The sequence below is a fragment of the Phaethon aethereus genome, assembly GCF_964289735.1.
Source record: "Phaethon aethereus genome assembly, chromosome: 3".
NCBI classification, from domain to species: domain Eukaryota; kingdom Metazoa; phylum Chordata; class Aves; order Phaethontiformes; family Phaethontidae; genus Phaethon; species Phaethon aethereus.
In genome coordinates, this window is record NC_138576.1 from 64200378 (window position 1) to 64211802 (window position 11425).

Consider the following 11425-nt stretch of genomic DNA (forward strand, 5'->3'; position numbering starts at 1 on the left):
GTTTTCTCTCAGCCAATACTGCAAGTAGTGCAGGAAATGCAGCAACTCCAGAGGCGTGTGACAAGCGGTCAATAAAGAGAAGGTCTGCTTTAGAAGGAAAAGCAGTGCTGAGTAACAGGCGTTGCAAGCCAGAGCTCCTTAAGGGATTTGAAAGCTGACTCTAGTATAATGGTACACTGGGTTTTGTGGATTTCCCTGGAAATGAAGTTCCAATTTAGTTGCGATTATTTTTATTAAGTAAAAGTTGTGAAGTGATTATTCTAAAGCAAGTAATACCTGATTGCAAAGGAAAACCCCTCAAGGCAAGTTGCTCATTTTACAGTGGTTTGGTTGTGGGGATATATGGATATCCATTGTGTTGATGACACAAATATTCAGCAAAGCAAACAGAAATAGTGTTGTGTTTGCCCTCAAGATTGCCCCTGCTTTTTACTTATGAAATTGCTATTTAGGTTTTAAGTTACTTAATTTTTAATTTGAACTGTAAGAAATATATGATATGAATGGATTATAGTGAATTATTCCAGTAGTCTTTTTGATAAATCAGGTAACTTTAACAGTAAGACAACTACAGTTAAATGCATGACATTTTTCTATATGTATTTTTGTTCTTGAAATGACTGCTATTATAGCTGGAAATTATTCCCACCTTTCGCATCCTTCCCAGCAGCAACAAAACATAATAGCAAATCTTTCTTAATTGTATTTCCATAAACTTTTAAATCAGGAATACTTATGGTAAAATATCTCTTTTCATAGAATGGGAGCTGTACTGCAGTGCACTGAAATCCTTTTCTAAGTACGTCTACTGCCTGCATGGAAAGTGTGAGGTGTTATATAAACCAGAAGGAAGGAGAATCCCTATAGGTGACTAATTTACCTTAGGGGCACAGAGAGACTGTTGTGCATTTGGCAAAAATTGCCATTTTCTAAGAAGAAGTTTAGGTGCTGAGCTGCTGTTGAATTTCTGAAGAATTATATCAGAGTTTGCTGTGAATTTTCTTTCTTTGGATGTTCCTGCAAGAAGAGGCAGCTAGTGCCAGCTCATCCTGGAGCACCAGTGACCCTCAGCCCACGGAGGCCTCCCTTGCCTGCTCCTGAGCCTTGGTCTCTCCAAAACCATGTCTTTCACTCCAGAAGGAGGTACAGCAGGTACCTCTGGATTTTCCTTGCTTCCCCCATAGCAGTCCCCATTTATATCCCACAGTATAAGCTGGCAGAAGAGGTGGGTACAGCAGCCTTCACTCCTGGATGATTTTGTGATATTTGTACAGAGACAAATATCACTTAGGAAAGTCCTGGATTTTTCATCCTAGACAGGATATGGGGTTTTAAAACAGGCTTCTCACTTCTCAGTGAAAGTTTTCCCGGTGCTCAGATCCTCCACTCTCATCTCCTCCTGCTCAGTCACAGCAAGCTCATACCAGGTCCTTAAGGGACTCTGATCGTACACCTCTCAGAGCTTGTCTTCCTCCTCCCTGCTCTGCGATTAGGTTTTTACAAGCTCTCCGATATGACCGCCATCCTTCATCTTCCCTATTTTGGGTTGCTTCCGTTAAGAAGCTGCCTGCTGCCCAGTTCCCCTCCATCTTGATGTTTTTGAGGCACTCTGTGCCAAAGGCTGCTGACACCCAGCAGAGAGACTGTTAGAATAAGGCTGAGGCAATCGTTTAGACTCAACTTTTAATACGATAAAGAGCTAAAGGCAGCATCAGTTTCCATATCATTCTGCTTTATGTCAGGGCATAAGTAGCAGCTATTACTATAGGGATTTAAAAACTCCTACAAAAGCAAGATTTTTTTTTTTTCAGTTTTGCTTTAACAACAATTTAAGGTGACATTTCCACACTAGTAAAAATCCCAGTGCAAAAAGGTATAAATTTGGTGTAGTTCTCTGAAACAACTGTGCCTAGCTGGAGCCTTGCCATAAAACTTCGAAGAAATTTGTTTCTCCTCTTCCTATTTCCACATTTTAATAAGTGATCATTTATATTAAGGTTGTCAGAGGCTTTTGGATAGCTCTTGACGTTAACAATAGGGTTTTTTGTCCTTGACGCTCTGACATTTTCATTAGTTCCTCATTCTTCCTGTATTTTATATGCAATAAAGTATCATTCTCATCCAAGTACCCTGTCATTTAAATTCCAAGTAAAATCATGTCCCTGTCAAAATACTTACCCTGTCTAGCTAGCTAGCAATTGTGATGCTTCTGAAGCAATTATCACCACCCCTGAAGGGAACAACATGTAACAAAACAATCTCAGCTTGCCCTTCCTGCACATGTTACTTCTTGGCATTGCTTTGCATTTTTTCCCCTCTCTTCTCATCTGGTCATGGGAAAAGAGACCAGTTCATGATTAAGACAAGGCTCAAATAGTGACAATGTAGGTCTTTATACTTTGGAACAAGAAGAGCTTTTTAACGTGTATCATCAACTTCGAAAGTAAGAACGCTATCATAAAAAAAAAAAGCCAATCATACTCCAGATGTTCCTTCTATTTACCCTTCCTTCTTCAGACAAAGTTGCTGGATATATTCTCAAAATGAACTTTGATTGAATGTACTATGTGGCCTAGTAATCCACAGGATAACACACAAAAAAAATAGAAGGCTAAGTGTGCTATCTGATATGGTTCAATGTGAAGACATGTGTAACCAATGTCTTTTTTTATTGAAACTGCTGCACATAACCTCTAAGATCTAAATTCCTCTAAGTAACCCCTGTGTCTGAGTTCCTTAAAATAGAAGAAGAGAGTGTCAAAGGATTACAGATCTTAGACTTTCTAAGAGAGCCATCATCAGTGCCTCTTTGCTGGGAGATTTTTCCTCACAGCTTCCAGAAGAGTCAGTCTGGGATCCCTAAATACAATATAATACTATGAGAAGGCCATGTGCTTGCTAAGATGACCCACATTGAGCTATCAAACCTAAACCTCAACTCTTCTGTTGCGTGTTACAGAGGGATCTGGACAGGCTGGATCGATGGGCTGAGATGAACTGTATGAGGTTTAACAAGGCCAAGTGCTGGGTCCTGCACTTTGGCCACAACAACCCCATGCAACGCTACAGGCTTGGGGAGGAGTGGCTGGAGAGCTGTCCGGCGGAAAAGGACCTGGAGGTGCTGGTTGACAGCCGGCTGAACATGAGCCGGCAGTGTGCCCAGGTGGCCAAGAAGGCCAACAGCGTCCTGGCCTGTATCAGAACTAGTGTGGCCAGCAGGAGCAGGGAAGTGATTGTGCCCCTGTACTCGGCACTGGTGAGGCCGCACCTCGAATCCTGTGTTTGGTTTTGGGCCCCTCACTACAAGAAGGATGTTGAGGTGCTGGAGCGTGTCCAGAGAAGGGCAATGAAGCTGGTGAGGGGGCTGGAGCACAAGTCTTATGAGGAGCGGCTGAGGGAACTGGGTTTGTTTAGTCTGGAGAAGAGGAGGCTGAGGGGAGACCTTATCGCTCTCTACAACTACCTGAAAGGGGGTTGTGGTGAGGTGGGTGTTGGTCTCTTCTCCCAAGTAACTAGTGATAGAAGGAGAGGAAATGGCCTCAAGTTGTGCCAGGGGAGGTTTAGATTGGATATTAGGAAAAATTTCTTCACTGAGAGGGTGGTCAGGCATTGGAACAGGCTGCCCATGGAGGTGGTGGAGTCGCCATCTCTGGAAGTGTTCCAAAAACGTCTGGATGTGGCGCTTCAGGACATGGTTTTGTGGGCATGGTGGTGTTGGGTTAACAGTTGGACTCGATGATCTCAAAGGTCCCTTCCAACCTTAATGATTCTGTGATTCTGTGTATTACAGCCATATAGCCTACAGGAGAGCCTTTTGCTCTCCCTTGTTGTAGCGAGCGGCAATCATCTCTGAAGAAGTCAGTGTAGCATAGATGAGTGTTATATCATTATTGCAAAGTGGCAGAAATGTTTGTAGAGTACTCACCCAGTCCAGCTTAAAATTCTGCTAGGTGTAGCGCATTAGCAGACAGGGCGTCTCCATAGGGTGTACCAGGTATTTTTTCTTCATTTTTCTTGCACACATAACAACATTTGGCCTTCAGTTTTGTAACTATGGAGATTTCTTGTCCACAGCACTCACAAGAAATTGTTCCACCTGCTGCATCCCTTTTTTATTTAACTTTTGCTTTTACGTTTTCCTGCCCTTGGTTACACTGGTCTGTGTTCTGTTCATTCAAGTGCTCATCTAGGACACACCTGTATGAACAGTTTTAGAAGCAGTGCCCTCTGTAAGTTAACTATGGCAAGTTAAACGATGTTAAAAGTAGAAGTGAAGATGGAGAGAGAAGAACTCACTGGAGTTTTCCCCATCTGTAGCATCTTTGTCTAAATTAGTCAGCTGAAGGATTAAAAGTGAGGAGATTGTGGATTAGAGAAGGAGTAAGAAAAGGGTGTTTTAGTTCAGGAAGCTAATAAAAAGAATTAATAAATCCAAATATTTTATCTGTTATCTTTGAAATTAAAAACACATATATTTGTTTCAGTTTAGGATTGTCTTAACCAAAAAGAAAATGTTTTTCTTTCCATTTATTGATCTTGTTATCCTTTTGTTGCGTCCTTTTTTTCCCCATTTATGTCAAATTTGATATTATTAGTATCATAATAAAGTGAAAAATCATCTTCAAAACATTCCCTTTTATTATTTTTTTCTGTCCAAACTTTTTTCTTAATGTGATCCCAAAGTGCAGTTTTTAGTGAACTTAGTGTTTAGTGATGCGGCAAAGGAATTGCAAAAGATATGACAGAAAAAGTCAAAATACACACAGAAAAAGGTTGAATGTGACATACTCTGGTTCAAGAGTTCTTGGCAGAAGAATTCACTAATAACAGGTGTTAAAGATAATCCCAAGACTGCAAGAGAGGGCTGCAGGTACAACTGATATAGCCCTTCCCCAGAGCTCCTGGTTCCCTTTGCTTGTTGTTTGCAGCGAGCAAAACACATGTCAGCTGGGAATAATCTAACCAAAACAAGCAATATGTTAATAGGGCCTGTTAATTCACGTTTCAGAAGAAAAATCAGAAACTGAAGATATTTTAAGCTGGTAGAAAAGGAAAGGAGAGGGAGAAGTAAGGTGGTATGCTGCACAGCACTGGCAGAACAAAATGAACGAAGAGTTAATACTGAAATTGAAGACACCAAGTAGTCCAGCCTATGAAAAGCATCAAATGGCTTTCAGCCATCTGGATGTGGCCCATGCAAAGCTGTCTTTTTATACTGGGCAATATTTTAGTGGCACAAAGTGGGCAGAGGTGGCCGAACTCCCCTGGGCAAGGAGTAGGAGAGCAGATGACAGGTTAAAGCATCCTCCCCATCGCTCATCTTCTGCTGGTTCGAGGCACCTGCACAGCACTGACCTGCAGCCGGACCACTCATCCCAGACTGGGCAGATGTCACTCGCTCCCTGCAGTTTCCACCATAGGAAGCAGAAATGGACAATATAATTGCGCACAATTTCTTCCTTGCTTGGCTGTTGTGGGGCCTGTGAGACTAGAGGGGTTGTTCTGGTCCAGGGCTGCTCCATGGGCATCAAATGTCCCTTTCAAATGCTGCAGAAACACATTTTGTTCCTGCCTGACCTGGCAATGTTGCACTGCTGGTAGCGTTACTTGAATGAGATACTGATTTCTGCTAAATTTTCACTTGAATAAAAGTAACTTTTCTGCCCATAATAACATTAGAAAAGGCAGATGCGCCAGAATGTCTTGCATCACCAAAGAGGAGCACACTGCCTGTGTACTGACCGTGGGGAAGGGGCACAGTGCAGTAACCACTGGGAAGACAGAACTGAAGCTTTGCCCATGAAACCTTTGACAAATATGATGGGTTTTTTAAAAATTTATTTCTATTTTATTTACCCCCTTTAAAAAAATCTAACCTTTAATTCCTCTGAGGGAATGTACCCACCTTCGTAGATGACTATTGTGATGATCACTGATTTGCATGTAGAGAGGCAGTTGTTCAGAGGCTAGACCATCATACCCTGAATCGGCTTACGTTTAAAATATTTTTCAGTTGCAGAATGAAAAATTACATTTATAAAAGCAGGCTGAAGTTGGTTCACCAGTGCTTGTAAGACTGTGTCTGGAGTCCTGTGAGTAGATAAAGATGACGGAGTGTTTTCAGATGGAAAAAGTCTTTTGGCTCCATTCTGCTCCCCTGGTTCGTTTGGAAAGTGTGGCTAATAGAGCAGGATGACAAGGGTGCTAATTTTCAGACAATGATATCTAAATAATTACCTCATGTGGCTTAAACATGAGGGTTCATGCTGGCCCCCACACACAATGGCTCTTCAGTGTCGTGGCCACGTAGCTTGTGTCTCTGTGCGCACAGGAGAGAATCTGGGTAATGTATCCTGTATATGTTGTCAGTGTGCTGGGTCCTTTCCTAGCAGCTGGACGCAACATTTCTTAGGATATTGTATTATCTTGCTGAATGTAAGTCCACCCATAGGTTACCTATTATTGTATTTGACAGTATATGGAAATACTGTAAAGATAAAAGAACCCATATAAATATTTTCAAAGTTTTCTGAAAGTAATTCTGGGAGCTGCTAATTAATTTATAAAGGATGTGAGCAGTTAATCAAGTTTTTACAGGAAGGCACTAGAGTACACTGAAAATAGCAGAGTCTGAATATTGCACCTGCAGTCACCATTTTCAAAGGTTTTTTGAAACAAATGATAAAACAAAACATAAATGATAGGGCTGCAGGCAGAGCTGAAATAATCCAGCCAGAGGTGGCATTGCACAAGCCCTTAGGTGCTGAGAAGTTAATGAAAAGATCAACTATTGTGAAAAAGGCAGCCAAGAGCAACAACAAAACCAACCAACCAGTCAACAAAAAAACCCCTCCAAATTTCCATGATTACCTATGGTGTTTCTGTTACTTTGTTCTGGTTTTGAAGGAATGATGATTCTTGTGACACATGGAGAATTTTAGTAATTTTTCTGCAACGTTTTCTTGCTACAGATTCTTGCTGCAGAAATGTGGACTTGTATCTCTACCATCACTGTGCCTGGAAAAGAGGAAGCAAAGGGAGAAGCCAGCACTCCTCAGCATTTGTTGGGTATGAGAGAAACACAGAAACTGCTGCAGGCAGTAGGTGCTGTATATACTCCAATAATGTCAGTATTTAACCCTGAGAAAACTATGCGAAAGGCAAACAAGAATAAAACTGACTAGCTATCTAAGAGAATTACTTCTGTCATGGGGATGGTTGTTTTGGTGATGTAATGCAACGGTCAAAGATGGTATAATTACAGTCAAGAGAGAGAAGTTGGACAGAATGGCTACACATAACTGCCTCACAAGATGTGTAGAGTTTGCAGGAGAGAGCCCCAAGGCACCAGCATGATTTGGTGGAGCTGGCTTTGCTGTGGGGCATAATATGACGCGGAGGAAAAGTCAGTTTTGACCATGGAGCAGACCAGAAACTTGGTGAGAGAATGGAGTGCTGGAGATGACGGATGGAAGCAGTCACAGATGTATTTTGCCCCGTTCTGGACAGGATGGTTCCACCTGTGTACATTTGTGCGTAGCACAGGGGCACAGCCCGTGCCTTGCATTTCTAGGCCCTAAATTGTTAACTATGTCTTGCATTTCCAGGCCCTAAAATCTTAACAAAGCCAAGGCAATACTACACCAGCTGTGAGCTCCAGCTCCAGAGGCTGGATGAAGTAATGATTTGGCAGCATGAAGTATTCACCAAAGTATTGCAACACAGCCAGTCCTGGGGAAGAAAACCAGATAAAACAACATTGCTTAAACATTGAAGAACAAGATCTGTAGGGGGGACTTTTTTCTGGAAAAAAAAAATTGTTCTTGAGCACACAAGCCCTTCCTTGGGTCAAGTCTTGCCTCTCCTAATTTATTTAAAACACATCTTTATACCTTCAGAAGTATCTTTAAACCATCATGATTACAGTGTTACATCAGGTCTAGAGACAACTGTCTAGAGACAGTCACAAGTGCAACTTTTGTGTTTAAATATCCTTTCTCTTACTAAAACCCAAAGCTGCTTTGCGTGCTCTTTTTCTCCATCCTGTGTTTTGGTGGAAATGTGTAACTGAAGATACAAGTGAAAGCACTCCTCCTTTCTTTTCAAGAAAAACTGGAATATTCTTAGCTTATATATAGCTAAAAAGACTCATGGCTGTCTCTTGAGAAACTGCACGTCCTTTTCTATGTCAGTTTTCTCTGTAATGCTTCGTTGATGCCCTGTTGCTGCTGCAGCCACAAAGATTGACACACAACCGACCCAATGGGAAGATGATCTGATTAGGTTACGTAAATGGAAGAATAAATAAATTATTTTAATATATTACAGTTAGAGCTGTATATGCCCTTTTGTCAGGAGTTTCTTAGAACAGTTACTTTCATTTACTTCATTTTCACTAAATCTGATAAAAATGTTGGGGTTTTTTTCTTGTCAAAAACCCCTTATAACTGAAAATTGGATGATGACTATTGAGCATTAATTTTCCTGAACTTATCTGACTTCTTTGGCATATTTTCATTTTGAACAGAAAAATTAATGCCTGTAAACCAAAACGTTTAATTTAAATCTTGAATAGTTTATTTTGGAAATGCTACTGCAATGTCTCCGGAGCATTGCTCACTCAATTCACCTCTGGAATATGCCTGCCTTCAAAACCGTAGTTGTATCAGTGACTTCATGCTAAATACATGTTAAGTACTCTGCATTATGAAGGTATAAAATAAAAATCAGCACAGAGCTTGCAAAAATAAATCTATTTCTCAAAAAGTTTTCAGCTGGTGTTTTTGCCACTCAGGGATTTAACTTCTTTTTTTTTTTACCCCATCTTAATACTAGTTGTTGTCGACTTTTTTCTTTAAAGCTGCCTTTGCCTGTGGACTCCACAAGGGGGTAGGAAACCCTTTCTCACAGTTTAGGCTGTGACAGAAAAGATCGAAAGAAAAAATAATAACAGAGAACTTGACTATTCTGGCCACAAACCATTTAAGAATAAAAATATAGCAATTGTTTGAATAAAAATCACTGGCTTTGAAGACGGCTCTGACGGTGTTAGAGGCATTGCAAGAGGGAGGATGAGTGTGGGATGGGAGCTTAAGAGCTGGCTGAGGTGCTCTTAAGTGTGTCCTGCATGTTCAAACTGGGGTGTATCAGAGAGGAAGAGGACCACGGTGCTGCTCCCAGGCTGAAGTGCCCAGACGGATGTGGGAGCTTGAATTCCCTTCTGAATCCAGGATTGGAAATATATCCTCCAAGGGCAACGTTAGATCTTGCTGGAATCATTCACAATAAAAAAGATACAGGAAGTCCTACCCCTTCTGCCTGCTGCCCTGAGGAGAAGAACATGGTCTGGATTTGATGTAGACCAGAATTCATGCTAAAACAGTTCACTGTGTAGTTTGGAAAAATAGACTATTGGGAGAGCATGTATTTCAGAAAAAAATAATACAAAACAACTTACTGTGATTCTGTAATATCTAAGGAGAGGAAGAAATGAAGACATCTGCAGTGCTTGCATCTGAACATAAGTGGTATGCCCCATTGCACTGAATGTGGTTAATATATTATAGCAAAACCCACAGACACCCAGGTTCTCCTGTGCACCAGCAGGTGTGGTCCACAAAAAAATCCCTGTTACTCTGCTGCCCTAGTTTTTGTGAAAAGCAGTGCTTTGTTTAGCACCAAGTTTAGCACCAGCATCGAGTTTAGCAGCAGGTGGAGCAGCACAGCTTGCCACAAAGTCGTTCAGGAACCAAATCCCACCATCTGACAGATCTGTAAGTCTCCTTGGCCAGAAGAACTACTGAAGAAGATCTAGCTGCAGACTGCAAGTTGGGTAGCAAAACTGACTAAGTAGATACTCCTTTAACATCCAAGGGCACACACTGGACACACACAAGGACCTGACACACTGAAGCCTCACAGATAGCTCAAAATTTTTTCCTGAAGATTTGCAGTCTGGAAGAAATGTTGTCTTTGTAGGAGATGTATTGGGCTGACTCTGAATGATTTATGCTATGTGTTAATGAAGTAATTTAATCATTAATTAAAATGTCTCAAATTGCATTGTATGTTACCGGCTAGACATATAATACATAGAAGAATTTTCAGAAATGCCTTAATGTGGTCATAGAGACTTAATTAGACACCTAACATTAATTTAACACATTCTTGTGTAACTAATAGAAGGGATTAAAACTCACTCCGCAGAATAGTTGAGTACAGTGGCAAGTAACGCTGGCAGCAAACATTGTGAAGACACTTAAAAAGGATCTGTAGTTGCTTCCAAGTCTGGTGTTATATCTATTTTTTTGTGGCCCATCATCTGACTCATGGATGGAGTTTCACTGCTGGAAGGATGTCAGGGACATTTAACATTTGTTAGTTAACATAAAGACAGACCTGATGGTATGCAAGTTTCTCTGAAGAAGCCACTTTGAGCCGCATGCAGACATGACCTGGCACAGCTGGCTGCGACACTGACTCTGCCACATCCACCATGACCCCTGGCATGGTGCTCCCCTCTCCCTCCAGCACTGGCACACTGCGGGCTCTCCGTATTGCCCCAAACACTATGTATTTCATGTGGCTCAGCTCCAAAAGGAGAAGCAGAAAGTTCCTGACAGCATCCCAGATGGCACCCTGGCCAGTAAGGTGTCTTGTGAAACGCAAGCAGAGGTTGCCCTCTGCTTCACCAGAGCTTCCAAAGCTGGCCCCCAGGAAAGCACCACAGGAGCAATAACAGATTAAGATGAGTCTGGACAAACCTGAGGTGACAGCACAGGCTCTGAAAGTCAGGGCTGGGCTGTGGCAGAGATCCGGCTCTCCAGAGCTGGGCCATTGGCCACAAGCAACCTGCTGCTCCGTTTTCTTGCTCTCCCTGGGCACTGCTCCCACTGCCCTCGTGCTTAATCCAGGGAACTCCCTGGGCTTGCATTGAGAAATGATACGGGACAATGTATTATCCAACTTCTAGGTGCCTGAAGACCTTATTGCATCCAACCCTGCTCTGGCTGTTCAGCTGGTGGCAATTGTGCACAGAGTATTTGCATCAACCTAAAGACCTTGGGGTTTATGTTTCTTATTATGAAAGAATAATGGCCTTACGCACCACCCCAGACAAGTCTGTGACCTTCCAGCTCCTTGCTGTCTCAAGTGTTCTAGGGCTGGAGTGAAATTGGGATTCTCCAGATCCAAAACAGAACATGTTCATACTATCACAGAGGCATTAAAAAGTTTTCAGCAAAGAAAATGAGAAGCTATCACTGGTGTGCCATGTTAATATAGATGCAATAAGCCAAGAAGTGAATAAAACTGTGGGTGGCTTTTTGGTAGTCAGACTTTAATAAGGGTAGAGTATACACTCTATGCATAGTGCTAAAGGCAAGTAAGAGGTACAATACACACTAAAAAGACTGCAGGAGCTGCA